Below are 9,472 nucleotides of genomic sequence, written 5' to 3' on the forward strand. Positions count from 1 at the left end.
TTTGAGAACCATAAGGTGTTATAATATATTACTACTCTAGGCAATTTACAAAGCAGATTTTTTTTATTACAATGATTAAAGCCACATCTATCAAATGGGACGGGACACCATTACCCACGCGCTGTACATAAAAGAAGAAAAAAAGATGTTGAAATACAGGTAGACGGGGGGGAGATTTCTCCCCGCAGAATTTGCCTCTTTGCATCAAGGAAATTAGCTAGTTTTCATCTACACAAGTCAAACTTCATGAAAGGTGGCCTGTGATCAGCGAAGCTTTCATACAAAAGAGTTCTACCTCTTGCAATGTAGGCTGGTTTTTCTTGTTACTTAGCTCGCACTATAAACAGGATATTAATTGCACCAGAAAGCACAAGGTTACCTTTAATGTCACGTTGAAGGTGCGGTGATATCTGGCATGTGTGGCAGCAGCGCCTAATAGAAAATGGTGCGGCGGCATGTGGTATTGAGTATTTCTCTAGGCTTATAAGATGTCATTCAAGTACTGCCATTTAGACAGGAGAGCCTGATATCCAAAGTAGTATGTGCTGTATCGGCTGTCATCATTTAATAGCCATGCGCTACACAGACAAATGTTTTGATGCTAGGATGCTTGTTGTTGAACACTACAGTTTTAACACTGTGTTTTCCGTTGTATTAGTTTACATTTGTACAGTTGCCACAAGGTTCTACACAAACTCACAGACCCGAATTCACACTAAATGGGTAAACATGAGTGTTGACTAGAACATACTGTAAGTGTTCTCTATTGGGTGATAAGGTTCATGTGACCATGCTAAGACACTGGAATGGAATCCCTGTATGTAGCCAGCGATTGGGTAATGGGTCAGGTCTAAAACCACACAACAATATCAGCTAAAATATAACTTTGAAAAATAATTTATTGCTTTTTTATATACTTTTTCTTTAATTTATATTATTATTAGTTATTTTTGTAATTATTGTGAATAATGTCAATATTATTATCATCATCATGTATATATATATATATATATTTTGTACATCAAATACAAGATTTTAAAAAAATTCAGGAAAGGAAATTGTAAACTTTTGTTTGGCATTCACATAATCAAGCGTGTGTGGAGCAACGACAGCGTGGTACAACAAAAATACCTGCAAAATCATTTTATTGCTTCATGTTCTACTGTGTATAAAGGAACATAATGTGGTAGACATTTTGTCATGGCTGCAAACCACTGTTGTGGAGACAGAAATCACTTGGACAATGAGCAGCATATCTCATGAAGGGCCACTGTCGAGGAGATTATGATTTTTGTTATTGTTTCTGAAAGGCATAGAATGTAATATTCCCCCATTATTGTACACCTTACCCACTGATTGGAAGTTAAATAACAAAAATCATATAACAATATAAATAGCAAAAATGTGTGAGTTACGCCATGTGAGATGGAGAGGATAAATATTTTGATTCAAATATTAAAATAAATAGATAAATATGCATGGTTTATCCTGATTGAACAGATTAAACATAGTAGTCTTTTCTCACAGAGTAAAATTATCAAAACGAGAACCATAAAAAGCATTGAAATCAAAATTAATTGATATATATACTGATTGTTTCAGAAATATTAATAAAAATGGGGTTTGTTTCATTACAATCATGAAAAAACACGTTAAAAATGCATTTTACACTTGTTGTATAAGGGAAAACTGATTGAGAAACTTTATAAACAGATAAAACTATACATGGTTAACTTTTTTCCCCCAACAAAATCATTCTTAAAAAAGGAAATTTGTTCACATGCTCCCTCAAAATGAGCCTCCTACACATTTTTACAATCATGTCATGTCTTCTAAACTTCATGTAGGTGTACAATATGTTTCACATCATTGTAATAACTACAGATCGACATTCTTAATTGAGAAAATGTCTTCATCATTTTAAAAAGGCTGCATTTTACAGTGCATAGCTGTAACAAATAAAGAATTTTGTCTGATATGTACACAAAATAAAAATATTCCTTTTGATAATATCTGTATATACAGGGCTACATTTTTGTCCGAAAATTTTAACAGCAATGTTATCTCCAGCCTGCAAGATACGCTTCCCTATACTCTCGTTAATAATGTAACACCACATCCAACCACCAGATAAAAAAATAAAAAGAATAATCAAGGACAAAAAGAAAAAAGACTGAACAAGCTGCACATGTTCACCACTCAAAGCATAGTTGGGTGTTTGTAGTGCTTGGAGAAAAAATCTCATGAATGTTTTTGTCTTTCACTGACTGTTGTACAGCAGTAAAGCACACACATCTGTGCACAGGGTTATGAGGATTCACTGGCTTTCCCGGGAACTGTCTCTTCCCAGCTTCTTCAGCAGCTATGTTCATGTAAACGTTGTTTTTAATATACTTTTTGTATGTATATATATATATATATATATATATATATATGTCTATATATATATATTCATCTATATATACTCTCTTACATAGAGTGTAAAACGTCTGGTTGTCTTGTAGTCAAAGGACAGAAACAATAGTGAGGTATCAAGACATCCCTCTTGGTAGACAGCAGGTGCCACAGCACTTGTTACCTTCTCAGGCTGCGCTGGGCCTCTCTCAGCAAGCTGTCAAAATCCATGGAGTCATACTTGCTTTTAGTGGAGGCTGGATCAAAGTCGTCAGAATGGGAATCTGAAACCAGAGATTTATTTGGACATAAGTGGTCTCCTGTAATTCGCTCCGGATAAGAGTGTCTTCCAAATGACTAAAGTGTAATGTAAATGTCTCAAATTGTTGTCGCTGGACACAAAATACCTGTCTCACAGATCAAAGCAAGTGGCACGTCTGCATCAATCTCAAAGAACCCATCTGCATCTGTTACTTTTCAATAAGTCTGAAAGTTATCCGTGCTCCCCTCCAATGTTTCATATCTCTCCACAAATTAGGTCTTTAGACACCATCTTTACATAATTCAAATGCTCAGGGTGGAAAATAAAGCTTTCCTAATACCGAGTGTCAAAAACTCCCAAACTGAGCGAGTGGAAGAGGCATCTATTTTGATTGGTTGGCGCGATAATAAATAAGAGTGTCTTATCTCTCGTGGCAGACAGCTTCACAAATGGGGCCCCCACACAGGCTGCGGCACACTGAGAGCTTGAGAAATGGGAATGACCATGGCAAGCAGGAGATGCCAGTCGTGATCTAATGCTATGGCCAAGGGGTGGATTGTGTCATGCCGCGCACCTTGAGGGATGAAAAATACCCATGCGCACTACTTAGAACTAATGGACAGTGTCTCGGAAAACAAAACAAAAAGTAGAGATGAAAGGGCCAGGCAAGATTGAGAGAAGGAACTGAGGCCGCTACTGCATGACATTATTCAAGTTCCCTCGCTTTGGACAGAATGTTTTTGTCTTCCCTTTTTATCCTACCCCCGTCATGGGCAGTTTGGGAGAAACTGAACTATTCTTTCTCTCTAAAAAAGAGAGGAAGCAGAATGAAGGTCTTTCTTTTCATTCTGAGAGACTGATTAGCAGCCTTAGGGCTCCATATCTTTTCTCAAGGACCTGGGAAATATACAATAATGCCTTTGTTCCTTTGAAGAAAATGTGATTTATTTCCTCTGCCGTGACCTAGTGACCTCCCAGTGGCCCTGTATTACACATTCGCCATCTCACGCTTTGTCATGGAATTCATGTCGAGTGGAAAATGGGAGAAACTATACAGGCCCCACTCGGCATCTTAACCTCCATCATCAAATGGAGCAAATGATCTCGTGGCCACACAGAAGAGCATCTATCTTGATGGACTGACAGACTCTGGCTATTTAAACATTGATGCCAAAATGTCTACCCTCTTATTGATACTGGGGTTATAATATAGGTAGAGGATGAGAACAGGAGGGATGGAGATCCCATTTTCTATTTGTGTTTTCAACATCGGCGTCTATCTAGGGAGAAGCCGAGATTTGTATCAATGCCTTGCATTATTTATCAAATTCGTCATCTCGCACTATAGCCACGTCCATCTGAACATTTGAGTGCGTATACGGTTTCTTTTTCTGTACATGCATGTGTAAGTTGTGTACCATTTCCTCGATGAATCAACTAGCTCTAACCGTGCTTTTAAGTCGCCGGCACTTTGTAGGGCTGCTGTCTTAACGACCCGAGCCTGTGTCAGTGTCTCTGTCTATAAGTGTTGCATGAGGAAGAGATGTGTGATTATTAGTCAAATCAGGCCTCCGCTGTCAGGCTCGTTTCCTCATCTCCCTCGTCAACCCTTCATCCTTCTCTCAGTGGATGACACGCTGCTAGGTACCACAGCGAGGTCTTTCCTCTATTGAACACCACAACAGCTGGCAACAGATGGAGGCTCACCCAGGAGGGATGGGCTGATGGGACTTAACCTTGCCCCCCTCCTCCCTCCCCTTCATCCCCCTCCCCCCTACCCCTTCCCTTCATCCCCCTCCCCCCTCCCCCCTACCCCTTCCCTTCATCCCCCTCCCATCTACCTCTCTTTACCCTCCAAGAGGACCAGAGCATAGAATATACATCCCTGTATAGAGGGTATCAAATCAAACCACAGATAAGCTTTAAAAGGGTATAGCGCTCTTTCTTTCCAATTACATACTTCCTGTGCATTGACTAAAGTACAAAGAAATAGGCTGTGAGCAATCTAATGGAAGAAGGCCTCTCGAATCCTCAAGATATATTCCTATATGGGTGGCGGTAAAAGAGCAGTTCTATTCCTGGAATTACATTTACATTTAAATTTTAGTCATTTAGCAGACGCTCTTATCCAGAGCGACTTACAGTTAGTGAGTGCATACATTTTTCATGCTGGCCCCCCGTGGGAAACGAACCCACAACCCTGGCGTTGCAAGCGCCATGCTCTACCAACTGAGCTACAGGGTACACATATTGAACCATGATGCCTCGAAGGTGAATTCTAAAGCTTGAGGGGGGGTGGTAAGAGTAAATATATGCTCTTTCATTTAAAAAAGCTTCACTTGAGCGTTTTTTGCTTTCCCAGCTTCCCCCCCCTCCCTCCCTCCCCTCCCTCCATCACTCCCTTTGACAGTCCGCCTGTATTAGCCGTGGCTCTGGGGTTCTCCCCCAGCAACAACAAAGCAGAACTTACCCAAGTCTGTATAATTCGATTTGCAGAACTGCTTTTGTCCACCGAAGCACAGCTCGAACTGGGGCTCGTTTGACCGGCGTAAGGTATGTCCGTTTTCAAGGGCAGCGAAGGCGTCACAAGTGTAGCGGTAGGTGATGAAACCAAAATTGTCCCTGCGGTCGAGAATAGAAAAACAACGTCAGGGCCTCCTCTGTTGCGGACATCCACACTATTTATTTATACAATAAAATATATCTTTAGGGCTCTTTTTAGGCTAGGAATAGATAAGATAAAATACATGATTGGAATGCAAAAAGCTCTACACTCGACTTTGGCATAGAAGTCGATACAAAGCCCTGAAAGAGATGCTGCTTTTCTGTGTTCCACCTAACCCAGATGGTAGAAATGAATGAACACAATGTGTTACAATGAATCCTATTACCCCCTATATAGCCAACACACACGCATGCACGCACGCACACACACACAAACACACACACAAACACACACACAAACACCATCCCGGGGCCTTACCCGTCATCTCTCAGGTTCACGGCACACTCTTCGATCTCGCCAAAGACTTTAAAACGCCGCTTTAGCTCGGTTCGCGTGCTGTCAGACCTCAGTCTCCCCACGTACACCACCCGTCTCTCCTCCTGCTCATTAAAGGAGAGAAAGAGAGAGGGAGAGAGATAAAGGAGGAGTACATCCCTCTCATTTATCCTTTTTCCTTCCCTTCAGGTCCACTCAGTGGCCGTAATGAACTACTCGGAACGCCCGGTGGCGAGCGTTGACGTGAGGCCACCCTTTTGTTGCTCCCCTGTTGTTTTGTTCCTCCTTGATTGGTTGGGCTGTGCTAAATATCTCCTCTTATCTGATAGGACAGCGGCTTTAGAACTCGCCTTAGATCTACCTTTTCATTCGCTTGTCTTTTCTGTCTTTGTTTCTGGCCCATATTGAACAGTATATTTTTTAAATCCAGAGACGCATATCAGAAGGAAGCCTTTTCTCTTTCCATAGCTCTTCCTCTTTCGTTACATGGTCTCAGAACTGAAAATGAGTCAATGTGTTGTTTATACCATACAGTAGGCTCCAGTTAATACGCCATTAGAGAAATCTGTACAAAACACCATTAAGAACAACAGAAGGCCATCGGGGGAAAAAACACAATGTTCCTCGAACCACAAAGGATACAAAGGTCACAGCGGCATAATTTTGGACCTAAAGCACGAGGCTGCAATCATGGTTTTGGGAGCAATTTAATTGCGTCTACTAATCATATAATGCAGAGCAAGCTTTGGGGCTACGTTGTATCACTGGTATTATTTGCTTATTCACTAATTTACTTGCCGTTACTGGGGCAAGTCTATAGAGATCCATTCAAATGTTTGAAAGCTACCTCAGGCCACTGGTAACTTATACATGTAAATCAGTTGCCTGGTACTAAAACTTAAAGTTCACCTCCACAAAGAAGCTAAACTAAGACTCTGTCCCAAATAGCACCCTGTTTCCTACATAGCGCACTACTTTTGACCAGAGCGATATGGGCCCTGGTCAAAGGTAGTGCACTATATATGCATCCTAAATGGCAAGACATAAGCTCCACTACTTAGAAAAAGAGAAGAAAAATACAAATTAACCGGAGTGTTTTTTTTCTGGCTCTTCTTCACATACAGTTTGAGACAAATACCTTTGCTGAATTAGTGATTTAATTGCTGACAGCTGATAAATATGTCGGCTTACCAAGACGGCACCCTAGGTAGAGTCCTGCATCGGGTCTGATATCCGCGGTTCCCCATGTTTGACCCGCAAAAAAGCCGCCGGGTGGAATGAAAACATTCTTTCAACCCGCGGGTCGGCTTGCGGTTCAGAACAATTACATTGCTGTGCGAGTGAAATCCCTGTTTGGTTTGGAAGGATTTTGGTTTGGAAGGACAACAACCCGGTAGATGGATACACAGCCTGCAGAAAGCATATATTTGTTTACAATAGGCTAATTCAGTTTATTATCAGTTAATTATAATGTTAATTCAGGCTTTCGTTCATTTAGATCATACGCAGGCCATATCAAGTTTTAACCGGTGCGGCTGGTAAAAGTTTGAGTATAGCATACTAAATAAATGTATTTTTGGCCTCCCAAACCTCTGGCCTCCCAAACCTCTGGGCCCCCCAAACCTCTGGGCCCCCCAAACCTCTGGGCCCCCCAAACCTCTACTGACAGCTTGGCTTTGCTGCCCATAATTGTCTCGGCTAAAATGTATGCAGGCTAAAGCTGTGCGTGTGCTTAATTTGACATGTGCATTCATCAGTCTGTGTTAGCATGTTTCAAATGAGTGCAATATTAAACAGAGAGAGGTAGAGAATTGATATTCATCCCACTTTGATTGAATTCGAACTAGATAGATTCCTTATTTGAACAGTGTACATTTCCTTGGCGGTGAATTTCCCTTTTTATCCCTCCTCCCTCTCCCCCTCTCTTGCAGCTTCTAACATGTGCCCCTGTGGTGTGATTAATAAGATCTGACACCGTTCCCAGATGCCGGAGACTTTTAAAAATACACAACCTGGAGATAAAGAGAAAACGAGTGTAGCCCTGATAGATTCAGTGACTCACTTTGCATGTATTCATTCATTAGAGAGGAACAGTAGGTACGGCCACGGGCCCACAACTGTCTGCCCTGTCGAGGTAGTGAGACAGCCATGGCTACAGCTGGGAGATATTAATGCCAGGCTGCTGTTAGAAGGATATGAGAGAGAGAGAGAGCGAGAGAGAGAGAGAAAGGGTGGGTGGGAACGTAGAGAGATAGGCAGAGAGAGAGAGAGAGAGAGAGAGAGAAAGGGTGGGTGGGAACGTAGAGAGATAGGCAGAGAGAGAGAGAGAGGAGAGATAGAGAGAGAGAGAGAGAGAGATAGGCAGAGAGAGAGAGAGAGAGAGAGAGAGAGAGGGTGGGTGGGAACGTAGAGAGATAGGCAGAGAGAGAGAGAGAGGAGAGAGAGCGAGAGAGAGAGAGAGAGAGAGAGAGAGAGAGAGAAAGGGTGGGTGGGAACGTAGAGAGATAGAGAGAGAGAGAGAGGAGAGAGAGATAGGGTGGGTGGGAACGTAGAGAGATAGGCAGAGAGAGAGAGAGAGAGAGAGAGAGGGTGGGTGGGAACGTAGAGAGAGAGAGAGAGAGAGAGAGAGAGAGAGAGAGAGAGAGAGAGAGAGAGAGAGAGAGAGAGAAAGGGTGGGTGGGAACGTAGAGAGATAGGCAGAGAGAGAGAGAGAGAGAGAAAGGGTGGGTGGGAACGTAGAGAGATAGGCAGAGAGAGAGAGAGAGGAGAGAGAGAGAGAGAGATAGGCAGAGAGAGAGAGAGAGAGAGAGAGAGAGAGAGAGAGAGAGAGAGAGAGAGAGAGAGGGTGGGTGGGAACGTAGAGAGATAGGCAGAGAGAGAGAGAGAGAGAGAGAGAGAGAAAGGGTGGGTGGGAACGTAGAGAGATAGGCAGAGAGAGAGAGAGAGAGAGAGAGAGAAAGGGTGGGTGGGAACGTAGAGAGATAGGCAGAGAGAGAGAGAGAGGAGAGATAGAGAGAGAGAGAGAGAGAGATAGGCAGAGAGAGAGAGAGAGAGAGAGAGAGAGAGAGGGTGGGTGGGAACGTAGAGAGATAGGCAGAGAGAGAGAGAGAGGAGGAGAGAGCGAGAGAGAGAGAGAGAGAGAGAGAGAGAGAGAGAAAGGGTGGGTGGGAACGTAGAGAGATAGAGAGAGAGAGAGAGGAGAGAGAGATAGGGTGGGTGGGAACGTAGAGAGATAGGCAGAGAGAGAGAGAGAGAGAGAGAGGGTGGGTGGGAACGTAGAGAGAGAGAGAGAGGAGAGAGAGAGAGAGAGAGAGAGAGAGAGAGAGAGAGAGAGAAAGGGTGGGTGGGAACGTAGAGAGATAGGCAGAGAGAGAGAGAGAGAGAGAAAGGGTGGGTGGGAACGTAGAGAGATAGGCAGAGAGAGAGAGAGAGGAGAGAGAGAGAGAGAGATAGGCAGAGAGAGAGAGAGAGAGAGAGAGAGAGAGAGAGAGAGAGAGAGAGAGAGAGAGGGTGGTGGGAACGTAGAGAGATAGGCAGAGAGAGAGAGAGAGAGAGAGAGAGAGAAAGGGTGGGTGGGAACGTAGAGAGATAGGCAGAGAGAGAGAGAGAGAGAGAGAGAGAGAAAGGGTGGGTGGGAACGTAGAAAGATAGGCAGAGAGAGAGAGAGAGGAGAGAGAGAGAGAGAGAGAGAGAGATAGGCAGAGAGAGAGAGAGAGAGAGAGAGAGTGAGAGAGAGAGAGAGAGAGAGAGGGTGGGTGGGAACGTAGAGAGATAGGCAGAGAGAGAGAGAGAGAGAGAGAGAGAGAGAGAAAGGG

At 43.3% G+C, this 9,472-nt stretch overlaps 1 long non-coding RNA gene across 1 annotated transcript; it reads right to left on the bottom strand.

The window, feature by feature from the left end:
• Positions 1-1,128: 1,128 nt before the first annotated feature.
• LOC311123904 lies at positions 1,129-8,008 on the bottom strand. The gene is made up of 3 exons (XR_014612662.1): positions 5,640-8,008; positions 5,127-5,278; positions 1,129-2,678 (listed from the first exon to the last, which is right to left on the bottom strand). It is a non-coding gene; the product is annotated as an uncharacterized lncRNA (long non-coding RNA).
• Positions 8,009-9,472: the final 1,464 nt, after the last annotated feature.

Source organism: Coregonus lavaretus, assembly GCF_964263955.1.
Source record: "Coregonus lavaretus genome assembly, contig: HAP1_SCAFFOLD_9492, whole genome shotgun sequence".
Lineage (NCBI taxonomy): Eukaryota > Metazoa > Chordata > Actinopteri > Salmoniformes > Salmonidae > Coregonus > Coregonus lavaretus.